At 34.7% G+C, this 12,060-nt stretch overlaps 1 protein-coding gene across 1 annotated transcript in view; it reads left to right on the top strand.

Moving 5' to 3' along the window:
- The first annotated feature begins 1,360 nt into the window (after window positions 1-1,360).
- LOC121321410 (integrin beta-2-like) overlaps window positions 1,361-12,060 on the top strand; it is a 75,196-nt gene continuing 64,496 nt past the window's right edge. The window contains exon 1 of the mRNA XM_041260339.1: window positions 1,361-1,410. The gene's annotated coding sequence lies outside the window, so the exon portion shown is untranslated. The remainder of the gene's footprint in view (window positions 1,411-12,060) is intronic.

The raw sequence follows: 12,060 nt of genomic DNA, 5'->3' as shown, positions 1-12,060 counted from the left end.
TTTATACTAATAACAGGGAAGTGTGTTATTGTATACGAGTGCTAAAGTATTATTGTGTATCAATGCACTTTTTAATGACATTGTGTATCCACTTTTAACGTGATATTTTCTGTTGTTTTTAATGTAGTCCCTTATATAAAGATTATTTTTTGCTATATCCTTGTCTGACCTTGATCCTTATTGCATTTGTCACAGTTTTCTAGTTATTCGGGGCCATATTTATTAAACATAAATCCCTTCTATTAGCTACATTGGTCTCAAATGTGTAGTTTTGAAATGTTTTTTTTAAATACACATTTCATATGACATCTGGTATTTTGAGTCTACTTCTGTCTTCTGATATTTCTGTCTGAATGTGGGTCAATTAATAGGGAAAGCAGGTGGTTGGTTAATGACAGGACACTGGAGGGGTGAGGATGTTTTCATTCCACAGGGGAACTTGCATCTGAGTGCAAGTGTGTGTACCAGATACAATATCATGTTTTTTTTTTTTTTTTTTTTTTTTTTAATAAATACAACATTTTAGACATACACCTATGGCCAAAAATTCTGCATCAGCTAATAGAATTAACACATTTTGCTAAAGTCGAATGAAACCTGCTGAATAATGTTACGTTAACATATTGAATTGCATACCGCTTTGTAGCTTTCCATATACTTAACGAAAAACTGACAAATAGAAAAATGTGACATTTCAAAATCTAACTTGAAATACTGTACTACTATAATGGCTTCCAGTAGACTTTTGTGATATCATTTTGTGGCTTCTTTGATTACATACTGTTAAATAAATGATGTTCATATAGTTTTTTTTTTTATTTTTTATGTCTCAATCCTTCAGTTCTAAGTGTGGCAAAACCTTTGGCCATAACTGTAGATTTAGGCACCTACATCTATAGTAGCTCAAGAAACCACTTTAAGATACTAAGTTAGAATAATGCAGAACCGCTCTCTTTTCACCCCACTCAGATCCCTTATCAAACACAATATACAACTACTTTAAGGAGCAATCAGTCCCATAAATTTAGTATACCTCCACAAACATTTACCACAATATATTTTCACAGTCATTTTGCAGTTTTACCATACCCTTTACACAGTACTTTAAAAATGAATATACATGTTTGCTATGAATATGCTTCTTTTAAAACCAACATTGCAAACACAACAGGTGAGGGAAGTACAAGTATAATATTTAGCTACAGTACAAAAGTGATGATTTAAGTGCTGAAGGAACCTATTTCCTTTTATGTATTATCATGCAGTAGTTTCCGGTGGGGTGTTCGTGGCTGGCTTCTTGCTTTGCCATTTTGTAAACAGGTACATAAGCTTTCTGCTCAGTAGAGGAAGTCTGCACACATTGTGAAAGTTCACATTCAGAGCAGCTTCACGAGTAGGAAAGGGGGTTCTGTGAGTATAACACTTTAATACAATTATTTGGCTTTAGTTGTTATTGTTGTCTTTTATATGTTGATGGTTTTGATGTACAAACAACATATTAACTTTTTTGTCCACAATTTGGTCACTGTAGTTTCATTAATAGTTTAATTTCCTTTTCACAAAACTACTTTAACCCCCTTACAGCATGTGTATAGAACATGTGAAGACTGCAGTAGTTGTGTTTTAGAAAGCCACAGAAACAAGCACTCTACATCATGTCTATTGCATCAGCCTGTATAATATTGAGAAGAAATGCACAATTTTAAACTCACAGTCAGACATGTTAAAAATGCATGGTCTCATTTGTAGTACAGTTATAGTTCATAATACTATAGTTGTAAGCCACTGCAGTAGTAAGAATAGAGCCTTCTCAGGAATTCTCTTTAAACAACGTTGGGCAGATAACTTGATTTCCTTATTCCTATGAAATATATTTTTCTACTGTATTCTAAATAACAAACTGAATTAGTGGAAATGTAAAGAGTGCAAGAGTAAAGCTTGATGTTTGAATTAAATAAGGATTGGTGTTTATGAAACTTTACTGCATGGACTTGTTTTTCAACATACTTTTACTAAAATGGTTTAAAATAGAAAGTGGAGGTAAGGTTTTGAAGCTTCACTGAAGTCCATCTATGTTGTTGTTTATCACAAAAGTAAAACCTCTGTTATATGAACTAGTTACAATTAGTTGCTCAGATACTCACATTTTTGAAAAATTAAGTTACAGCTATAGACGTGCCTCAGTCAAGAAACCTCTTTAAAAATACAACAACTTTATCAACATAAAGTTTTGTAAATAACAGATTGAGGGCTAAGCAATGTAAAGGACACTGTTGTCAACGTCTTGTCGTGTCGTGAGGAATCCTTATGGTTACCCACAAGTCTCTTCAGTCCGCACGCCTATTAACTCTAACAAGACATCAGTCTGTTTTTTTGTTTGTTTGTTTGTTTGTCCTTTGGGTCGAGACTATTTATTGAAATAAAACTTCTTTGACTATACGGAATAAATTGGATCACGGTCACATTACCGTAATACCTCGTTTGCCCTACGAAGCCGGTAAGCCGGAAATCAATATTGGCAAACGTGTAATATTTCCAGCCTAAAGGTATTTTCATAAAAGGGAACATGTACGTGACTGTTTACAATGTCTAAAAGAAGTTAATTATCTAATGACCAAGGAAGAGTTAAATCGCAATTTTCTATATGGACATATATCTTTAGGTTCATAATCAAAAAACATTGTGTAAAACATACTAGTAAACGAACACGAGTCCTTGAAAACAGCACTAGGATTACATTTTAACTGTGAATAATAGCAAAACATTTTTTTGTTTTTGTTTTCTAGTATTAAAGGATAGCGGCACCATTTAAAAAATATTCATCCGAGTTTCAGTTTTTAAAAATAGGATAAGTATTTATATATATATTATATATATACTATCTATATATATATATATATATAATATCGTATATTTTTAATTATATTGAATATAAATTTGAGTATTTTTCTTTGAATAGTTAATATTTTAAACACTATTTTACGATCTACACACTTTTACTGTTTGAGTTGGAGACAACAACTATCGTCCAACCCTCGTCGCAGGTGCAGTGACTTTTTATTGTGCTGATTAACAACTGACATTACGAAGATGCTGCAAAATGATCAACTGATCTTGGGCAGTTGTTGTGACTCTTGGTCTCCCAATTCGTGGCCTGTCATTGACAGAGTGTGTCTTGCTATATGGTCTAGCCAGGTTTGAAATTGCTAGCTGTGAGCACCCAAGAAGACGGTGAGCCACAGTACACTGCCCTAGTCGAGCCTCCAACGTGCTGATTGCATGAAGGCGCTGATTTCTGTGATTGTCTTTGTTGCTTTTATTCAAGCTTGCAATTCAACAGCTGAAATCACTCCATATCCAGTGTCCATTCAACTGTCTCACTAATTAGGTGATTAAGTGCATATGCTTCAGTCATAGTCACTCAAACGTGTCATGGTCAAGGATGAATGATTGAGTGATTAAAAAGAAACTAAAAACATTTTGTCAATGTCCATCATTTATAAACCTTAATCTTTTAAGAAAATACATGTGTTATAATAGTGATAAGTTTCTTTTGATGCGGGTATTATATATATATAATATATATATTATATATATATATATATATAATTATTATATATATATTAAGGGGACTGATATAAGATATGCTATATACAACTAATATTTGTATTAAGGTGATTAACAATCAATTTGGGAGTACCCTGACTTAATTTTTCCACTGGATAAAGTTCTGACCTAAAATCAAAGATACATCATAAATCTGAAATGTGTAACTAGTAGACTCAACATGAACACATTTCCACATTAAAGTAAACAATTTCATTTGTTTGGTTTTCTACAGGGGTAACTTGAATTTGTACTTAAACTATTTGATAGTCTTTAAAGGTGTCCTTACAGGAATAAAAATAGTCTTTACATGTTATTTAATATTTCCTCAAGCGAAAATAAATTAGTCCAGGAGTTCGCTGTTAAAATGAGGTCTCAACGTCAAATAAAGACAGATTATCGTATGTCTACGAAAAATACTAATTTTACTTAAAAAGAGCCGGTAAAACTTTGGTCCTTGAGTCCAGGACTCAGAAGGTTGTTCGACAGTCTAGTGAACAATTGTTTCCGGTGTCGTTACACTTGGAGAACCTCATATAGCCAAATGAAAAGTTTCGTAAATTGATCATTTTATCATAGTAAAAGTGTCTCCACACAGATGTCTGACATATAAGCTGTCTACATTCAAAGGAAAATCTTTTATAGAAAAATACTCTTTCGTGACCTTACACTGGAATGAGGGCTTTCTATAAAGATATTGGGGGTATATATCCAACATAAAGTGCTGTACTGTACAGTAAGTACCAGAGTTTGAGGGATGTACTGTTCAATGACAATAGGGCAGAAAAGCACAGCACACACATATACTGTACATTTAAATATTTAGTGTCAGTTGTTTTTTTAGTCTAATCCGTGGACTGGTAAGGAGTCTCTCACAAACTGGAAACACTGAATGACAACGACATTGAGCTCATTCACAGTTTAGATCAACTGAATAGACCCCATAGTCCAATATAATTGCATAAATACAGTAACTGCACTCCAAACAGCATTGTCTCTTATTTGCCCAATTAAAGGCAATGATGATTTCCTTTTCAATATTGTGCTTTTATTCGCAAAAAGCCAATTTAATAACAATAAAATAGCCTAGAAGCTGTGGAGTGAATAACTATGTTTAAAATGCTATTTTGCTAGCTAAACATTTTATAGGCCATTGTCATACACCAGAGAGTGCAGTACAGCCCATTTTATTGACAGTAATGGTAAAAATTGGTGTTACCAATCAATAACACAATCACTGTTTTCGATTTTATTTAGAGTTTTAAGGGGGGGGGTATCAAAAGTAATAACATGTTTTGTTAAAAATTGATGTGAGAACTATATTTGTATGTGTTTTTAAATCTATGTATTGCCAAATGAGTGGGGCAGAAAAGTACAGGCAAATTTTCAATTTATGTTTCTGAATGAAAAGCCAGCAAACCTATCTTGTGATCTGGAAATGAACAAAAGGAAATGTATCAATCAGTTGACAGAAAGAAAAAAAAGAAAAGCATAAAAGCAGTTCAGGGGATGTTTACCACAACGACTTTTAGCAAGCTAAACCAGTAGTCTCATTCCACGGTGCGCTATGTTGTCACACACTTCATATTTTTTGAAGTGTTTGATAATACAAGGTATTACCAGAAGAGCTTCCAGTTCATTCTGGCTTGATAACCAACATAGTACCATTCATTACTTCAAATGGTAGGGATTTTAATTGTTCATATAACTGCAACAAGAAAACGACCAAACCTCTCCCTGACTTGTATTCAAGGTGTAGGCATACATTAAAAATTAAAAACCTATGTGATCTAGTGTTACATTTTAGTATTCTCCATAATATGAGAATTAAATAAATAGCTTACTAGAGCACTTGGATATCAATAGAAAGTATCATTTACATGCATACAAACTCCAGTGAGGGAGTTTTATCTGAGCTTTCTTATGTGTAACTTTTTCACACTTAAGAACAGCAATCAACCAGTATCTTTAAATGTTAGTGCCCAGACATAAAGCCCTAATTTATACACTGAAAAGTGTTGAGATGCCTTATTTTTATAGGCCAGTCCACGAGGAAAGCATTAACAGTTTGTTTAACACTACTGTACAATATATAAAGTATAACAATGAACCCAAGGCCATTAGCATGCTAACTGGTTATAACGATGACCAATCAACATGTGCAAACCTTTTTTGTAGCTTGGTCTCTGAAGTATATTTGTAAAAAATGTGCTGACCCCAAATGCACTGTATTTGCAGAATTGCCCCACTACAGTACAATACTTTATAGTGCATTTAATTGTCACTTGTTGTTCAGGTGTGAAATCATAGTATTTCTGCATCTATTTCTACAAGGACTTGTCATTACGATCAGTGTTAAGAAGCTTTTAGAGAAGTCCCTGTTTCTACTTTTGCAACCCTAAAAAGGTTTACTGTGCCATACAGTAGATTGATCAGTGTGGTGAAGCTAGATAAGTTGTGACACAAGTCTTAAACTGGATAACTATGTGGCTGCACACGCCACCACATTCCCAGTTTTCAGCAGGTAAGCTGGTACTGGTATTGGGTCATGTGTTTTGCAGCCTTTTGAAAGATCCTGCAAGTCCTACTATAGCACATGCATCCCTAGCATTAGTTTCTGTGGGAGCTCTACTATGGAGGATAATTTGTATCAAAATTAATAAATAAATAAATAAATACAAATAGAAATACATTATATTTATTTGTTTAATTGCTTTATTTAATTTGGGCACACTCTTCTCACTCTAGTATTTTTCACTGAGCGTCAATCATACTGGAAGGGCGGTTTTTGTGAATCTTTCTTACTCAGTGTTCATTGCTGTTTGGGTATTTCCGTTCTCTCTGAGCCAGTCCACTGTGCAAACGTTTTTTTTTTTTTTTTTTTTTTTTGGTATTATTATTGTTATAAAAAAATCACACAGCATCCCCCCCATGACATGACATAATCACCGCACAGCACTGTGTGCATGGCGTATAGTACACACAGGCACACAGCAGAGCTGTACAGTTTTATTAATGTGTTTTTTTTTTAATGAAATACAACATAATTATGAGAATTTATTTTTATTTCTTAAGAATATTGAAAAAATTGCAGCATCTGGGCTAATTACATGAATTCTGCGCAGTCTGTGAAATTGTGATTTTCACAGGGTCTTGGCTAGAACATGAGTTTCTTTCAAACCTGCACATTTAAAGCCTATGTAGTTAATAGAAGTGCAGAATAGGTGAGATTTGTGGAATTATTTTGTTAGGCAAAATTACTTGAATAATTTTTTTACTTTTGAGCCCATGTGCTTCAGATTTCGATCTCGGTTCATATTTTTTCCAGCAATTGTTTCTATTTCTTGTCAATTTCTGTTGTCCATTATAGCTATGATGAGAGTCAGTTAACCGTGCCCGAGTTACATCTCCTTTCAAAGCAGCAATACCTGATTGGAAGAGCTATATTATATAGAAATGCACCAATGGAAAATAAAGCAAAAAGTGCTCTAACACATGCATCACAATTCACACCTCCTCTTATTCACTTATTCCTCTTATTCTGTCACATACATTATGTGACGCTCATAATGATATTTTAAACCTGCAGCTGGCTTGTGGTCTATTTTAATTCACAGCCTGCCCACTCTTTAAATGGTAACTGTATTAAGCTGGTTGCAGCTAAAAAAATAATGCAATACATCTTCACGTTAGAGAGAGTTCAGTTTCCAGCATGCTGTACTTTCATTTTAAAACAAAAATATGGTACTGCACAAGGATAAAGAAATTTTTGTTTGGAAGTCTTGCATGTCTTCTGGTCAATAGTCCCAAACCCTTCAATGCCATTGTTCCTGCTGTTACACAAGCACAGCTGCTTCCTTGTTTTCTCGCATGCTTTCTGCCTTGTAGATGCTGCTGTACTATGATGACCCTTCTAATCCAGTTGGGGTTTTCTATCAGGGGTTTTATCAACCCAAATATTAACATCCCTAAAGGCCACAAAGAACACAATGGATTTGTTTTAAGAATGAGTTTTGACATTAAGAGCTATGACATTTTGTTGACATTATTTAAATCAACAAAAAGGGCCCTGCTATTTATGTGTCACTGTGACCAGGCTGGCTGGTGGTGATGTCAGAACTGGAAGAAGAGGGACACACACACAAGCAGTACTGCACGATATGAAAACGCTGCTGCACGTTTAATTATAAATAAAAAGTTCATACAAAACAAAAGACTTTCACAAAACAAAATGGCACTGTGGCCAAAACGGACAGACACCCAAAAACAAGTAACGTGCTGATTTATCACGAGTAGCAATTGTAATTCTTCGTTTTCTTTAATTCACCTCTGGACTCTTTCTCTCCTCACTGAACACACAACCCTGTTCAGCCAAAGCTTACGGTTTTCATATTGTGGCCGAGGGATTAACATGCTATCAATTACCTAGTTTACCCCTCGACCACGTTCAGCACAGGTTTTATCATATGTGTGGTCAACAGCCAGTTTATCAATAAGCATTTGCTGTTGACCACGCATTCTCAAGATTTTATCTGGATTGAGCATTTTAACGCCATCCATGCTGTCAAACAACAATAATAATAAAATGGTTGATTTTTGAGTAAATGCACAACAGCACATTTAAAACACAACAAATACAAAATAACACAAAACATAAAATACGCACAGGAACAGGGAGTACCCTATAGTTTACGACTTCTGAATTTCGGTTTTAACCGATAAACGATAAAACACCCGCAATACAACAAAAATGAAATTGGTGTATAGCCAATAAACACCGGAAAGCACAGCAAAAACACTGGAAATGGTTAATCAATTCATGTTGATTTCACCCCTTCCCCATTGAAAAAAAAAAACTACTACGACTACTACCACTACAAAAAATGCATTTCCCAGTGATGCTGTGCAATGTCCCGCCTTCGTGACTTGTATCTATCATTGATTCATTCGGAATGCTTTAAACCCACCCCAACTGCTGAGTGACAGCACATTTGTAGATTTCTATTGGAGTCTCCTCTTGTGAGATTTAAAAGGAGATTACAATCAGGAATGGAAGCTTGTTTGCTGGATTCAAAGCTGTATTGCAGTTAAGATACAGAGGATTTAAAACAAAATTGCAAATTGTGGCAAAATGGATAAACATGACTACACACAAAAACCCCAGAAGAATGTCCTGTGACCATAAGGATTTAGTTGCGGAAGACAACCAAGGAATGAAGGTACAACTTAAGTGTACAAGTACTGTTGAGTTACTACTATACATATTTTGAGAGAAAAAAATAAAGTTCAAGCATTTTGGAAAGTAACCGAAAACATTAATTTCATACAATATATGAAAAATGAAAGCCTTGAAAAAAAAAAAAAAACTATTTACTTATAACTCAAAAATTGCCAAAAAAATAAGCACCGAAAAACAGAAGCCCTAATTATAGTTTACCACATATTAAGACTGGTTGAAAAGTACCAGAATTGTTAACAAAATTGATTTGCTATTAACACTGAACAATCAGCCACAGGTGTACATACACACAACACGTATGGAGGACATCTGGGAACCAGACTGGTTTTGTGACTAGTCTGTTTATATGGTCTGTAGGATGCCTCAATAAAAAAAAAAAATATGGTACATTATTGGTAGGGGCATTATAATATGGATGAAAGTCTTTAAAGAAAATTATGTCTAAGAATCTGATTGGTTAGGGGTGTTCTGTGGACTCACCTGTTAACGTTTTTGGTTTGTATTTTCTTGTTAATTATGTATTTTTACAATATTATCAATACTCATTCTTAATTTTTTAAAGGAGAAGCCTCATTAAGATTGTATTTATCTTACCTGGACATTAGGTAGAGTTATGCAAAAGTGGGGACCTTCTTCTTTGTAGGCCTGTGCATACCATGCGTGCAAACAATCTTTAGTAGTGGCTTTTTGCTAACGCTGTTTGACATGACATTGCTTAGACTTTTTCTAGGACTGTCAAGCGATTAATAAAAAAATCTTAGTCAATCTTGGTTTAAATTGCATATTTAATTATTACAATTACTGCATCCATCTCATTATTATTATTATTATTATTATTATTATTATTATTATTATTATTATTATTATTATTTTAAAGTTCTTATTATCTTCAAGATCTGTTGAACCCGTATGTCCCTCGTCATTCCCTGAGATCGGAAAATGCTAATCTTCTGACAGTCCCTAAAATTCACTTGAACTCTGTCGGAGCCAGGACATTTAGTTATAATGCTCCTCATCTTTGGAACTTATTCGCGATTCATATCAGCAATGCTAGCACAATTTAGTCTTTTAAATCCTGTTTGAAAACATATTTGAGTCTGTTTGCAGCTGGATTATATATTAGAGCCCTTGAAGAGCATGAAGAGCATTATATAAGTGAAATTTGTATTGCATTGTCATTGTATTATTATTATTATTATTATTATTATTATTATTATTATTATTAAAAAAACAACCCAGCATATATGGCTTTCTGGCATATTATAGCACTTTCTTTGAAAAATCCATAAATGTTTTATATCAATCTGTAATCAATCTGTAGGTATGAGCATTCAGGCCCAGATTTATAAAAGGATTGTGAATGTTTTACAGGCGCTGAGGGTTCTGAATTTTTGGAAGGGATTTATAAAATGGCATAAACACACAATTAATATGTGATTTGTGGGGGCAATGTCTCTGTGCGCTTTAGCCCTTGATGCATATGTAATTCTGGGACGTTTCTGAATGAAACTGCTAAAATTGGGAGGGGATTTTGCAAATGAGGTCTATTAAATATTGCAGGCCTCGTATTTGCGTGACTATTTTAAGAACTCTCAAAAGCAGGCGTTAATTTGCCAGTCAGACAGTAGGCTATAAACAAGGCAAGGCGATGTGGGAGACTTGTCTGTAGCAAGAAGGAGACATTGTTTTCAAGGACAAAGAAACATTTAATAACATTTGGCAAAGAACTCACTTTTTAACCCTTCTGATCAAGTCAGTTTGCAAATTGCGGTTTATAATACCGGTACCATATTGTTTTGCAAACTCTAATTATCAATACATGTTTCATAGCTTACAAGACAAAACAGAAAGTCTGCAAATATAGAATATAGAATCCATGTAAAAAAAGGTTCTTAGAAGCACCCAAAAAGATCTTCCCAGATGGCAAAACAAGGTTCTAAAGAGAGTCTGAGGTGCATGAAATAAAAAGTCTCATATACAATGAGGACTCATCCTCCACCATTATTTCAGTAATACCTACAGAATGTATTTTTCGGAATATGGCATTCTGGTATTTAACAATACTGATTCACACAGTATTGTTAAATTCGAGTTTGAAAGAAAACGGTAAAAAAAAAAAAAAAAAAGGACAGAGGGACAGATGATACAGTTAGTTTGTAGCTGGAGCAAGTACAGTTTTTCGACCATATATACCATACAAATATGCTTTTAAATCAAACATAGAGTAAGAAATACAGACAAACATAAGAAATAGGAGAGTTGTAACTGCATGAGACTTAAATACTTAAACTGAAGACTGTATGGAGTTATTGTTGCTGAACATATTGCTCTACAACAATGGAAGGATTTTCCACCAGTTTGACTGCCATTGATGTAAATAAATAAAACATATTGTTTCTAAAGTTTGAAAAGTCTATATGCCTGTGTGGCAAGTGGTTTATTATAGACAGGTGCAGGGGTGATGCAGTGCGTGAAAGAAGCAGACAGAGATAATTATAATCCGGTTTAGAAATGTTTTATTATCTTTGCAGGTCTGGCGACTGACCAGCTTCCCAATCCAGGGAAAGAACTGTCAAGCCAGCCCGTCCAGAGAACTCATTGCTTAGCGCCCTCACAGGTCAGGAGGGAGATTTACAACCAAGGTTCATTGTATTTTCTTTCACAGCCTGTAATTATTCTATACCGGTTTTCGCTTTCGAGCATCCTCATCACCATGGTTAGTGCCAGGCTGAGGTCTTTGTATGCTATTCATTTTCTTTTGGAATGTGTAGCCTACACACGCAGGGTTGCCCCAAACCCGTTATTTATTGTGAAAGATGTGTGTGGGAGGGTGTGGGAATTCACTGTACACAAGACAGAATTTTGTATCACTGTTCCCAGAGCACAACCCAATACCAGCAATGGTAAAAGGTTCAATCGTGGTGCACATGCAGGTGCTCAAAATAATATTACAAACAAAAGGGCGAAAGTAAAAAGGAAAATAAAACACAATAACAAAACTACAAATAAAAGGTGCTGCTCTTGCAGCGTTCCCCTACTGTCGAAGCTGCACAGCTTGGTCTTCAGCCTGCGCTTTGCTATTCCCCTACTATACTCTATGGGATTGCCCAGGGTTTCCCCACTAGCTACACACATCCCGGTTCAGGTACACAATTATTTTTCTTTGTTTCTTTTCTCCAGTTTGGCTGTCTTCCTCAGTCATGTTTGCCTGTCCC

This window comes from Polyodon spathula, chromosome 10 (genome assembly GCF_017654505.1).
Source record: "Polyodon spathula isolate WHYD16114869_AA chromosome 10, ASM1765450v1, whole genome shotgun sequence".
Lineage (NCBI taxonomy): Eukaryota > Metazoa > Chordata > Actinopteri > Acipenseriformes > Polyodontidae > Polyodon > Polyodon spathula.
This window is presented reverse-complemented; position numbering and strand designations above follow the sequence as displayed.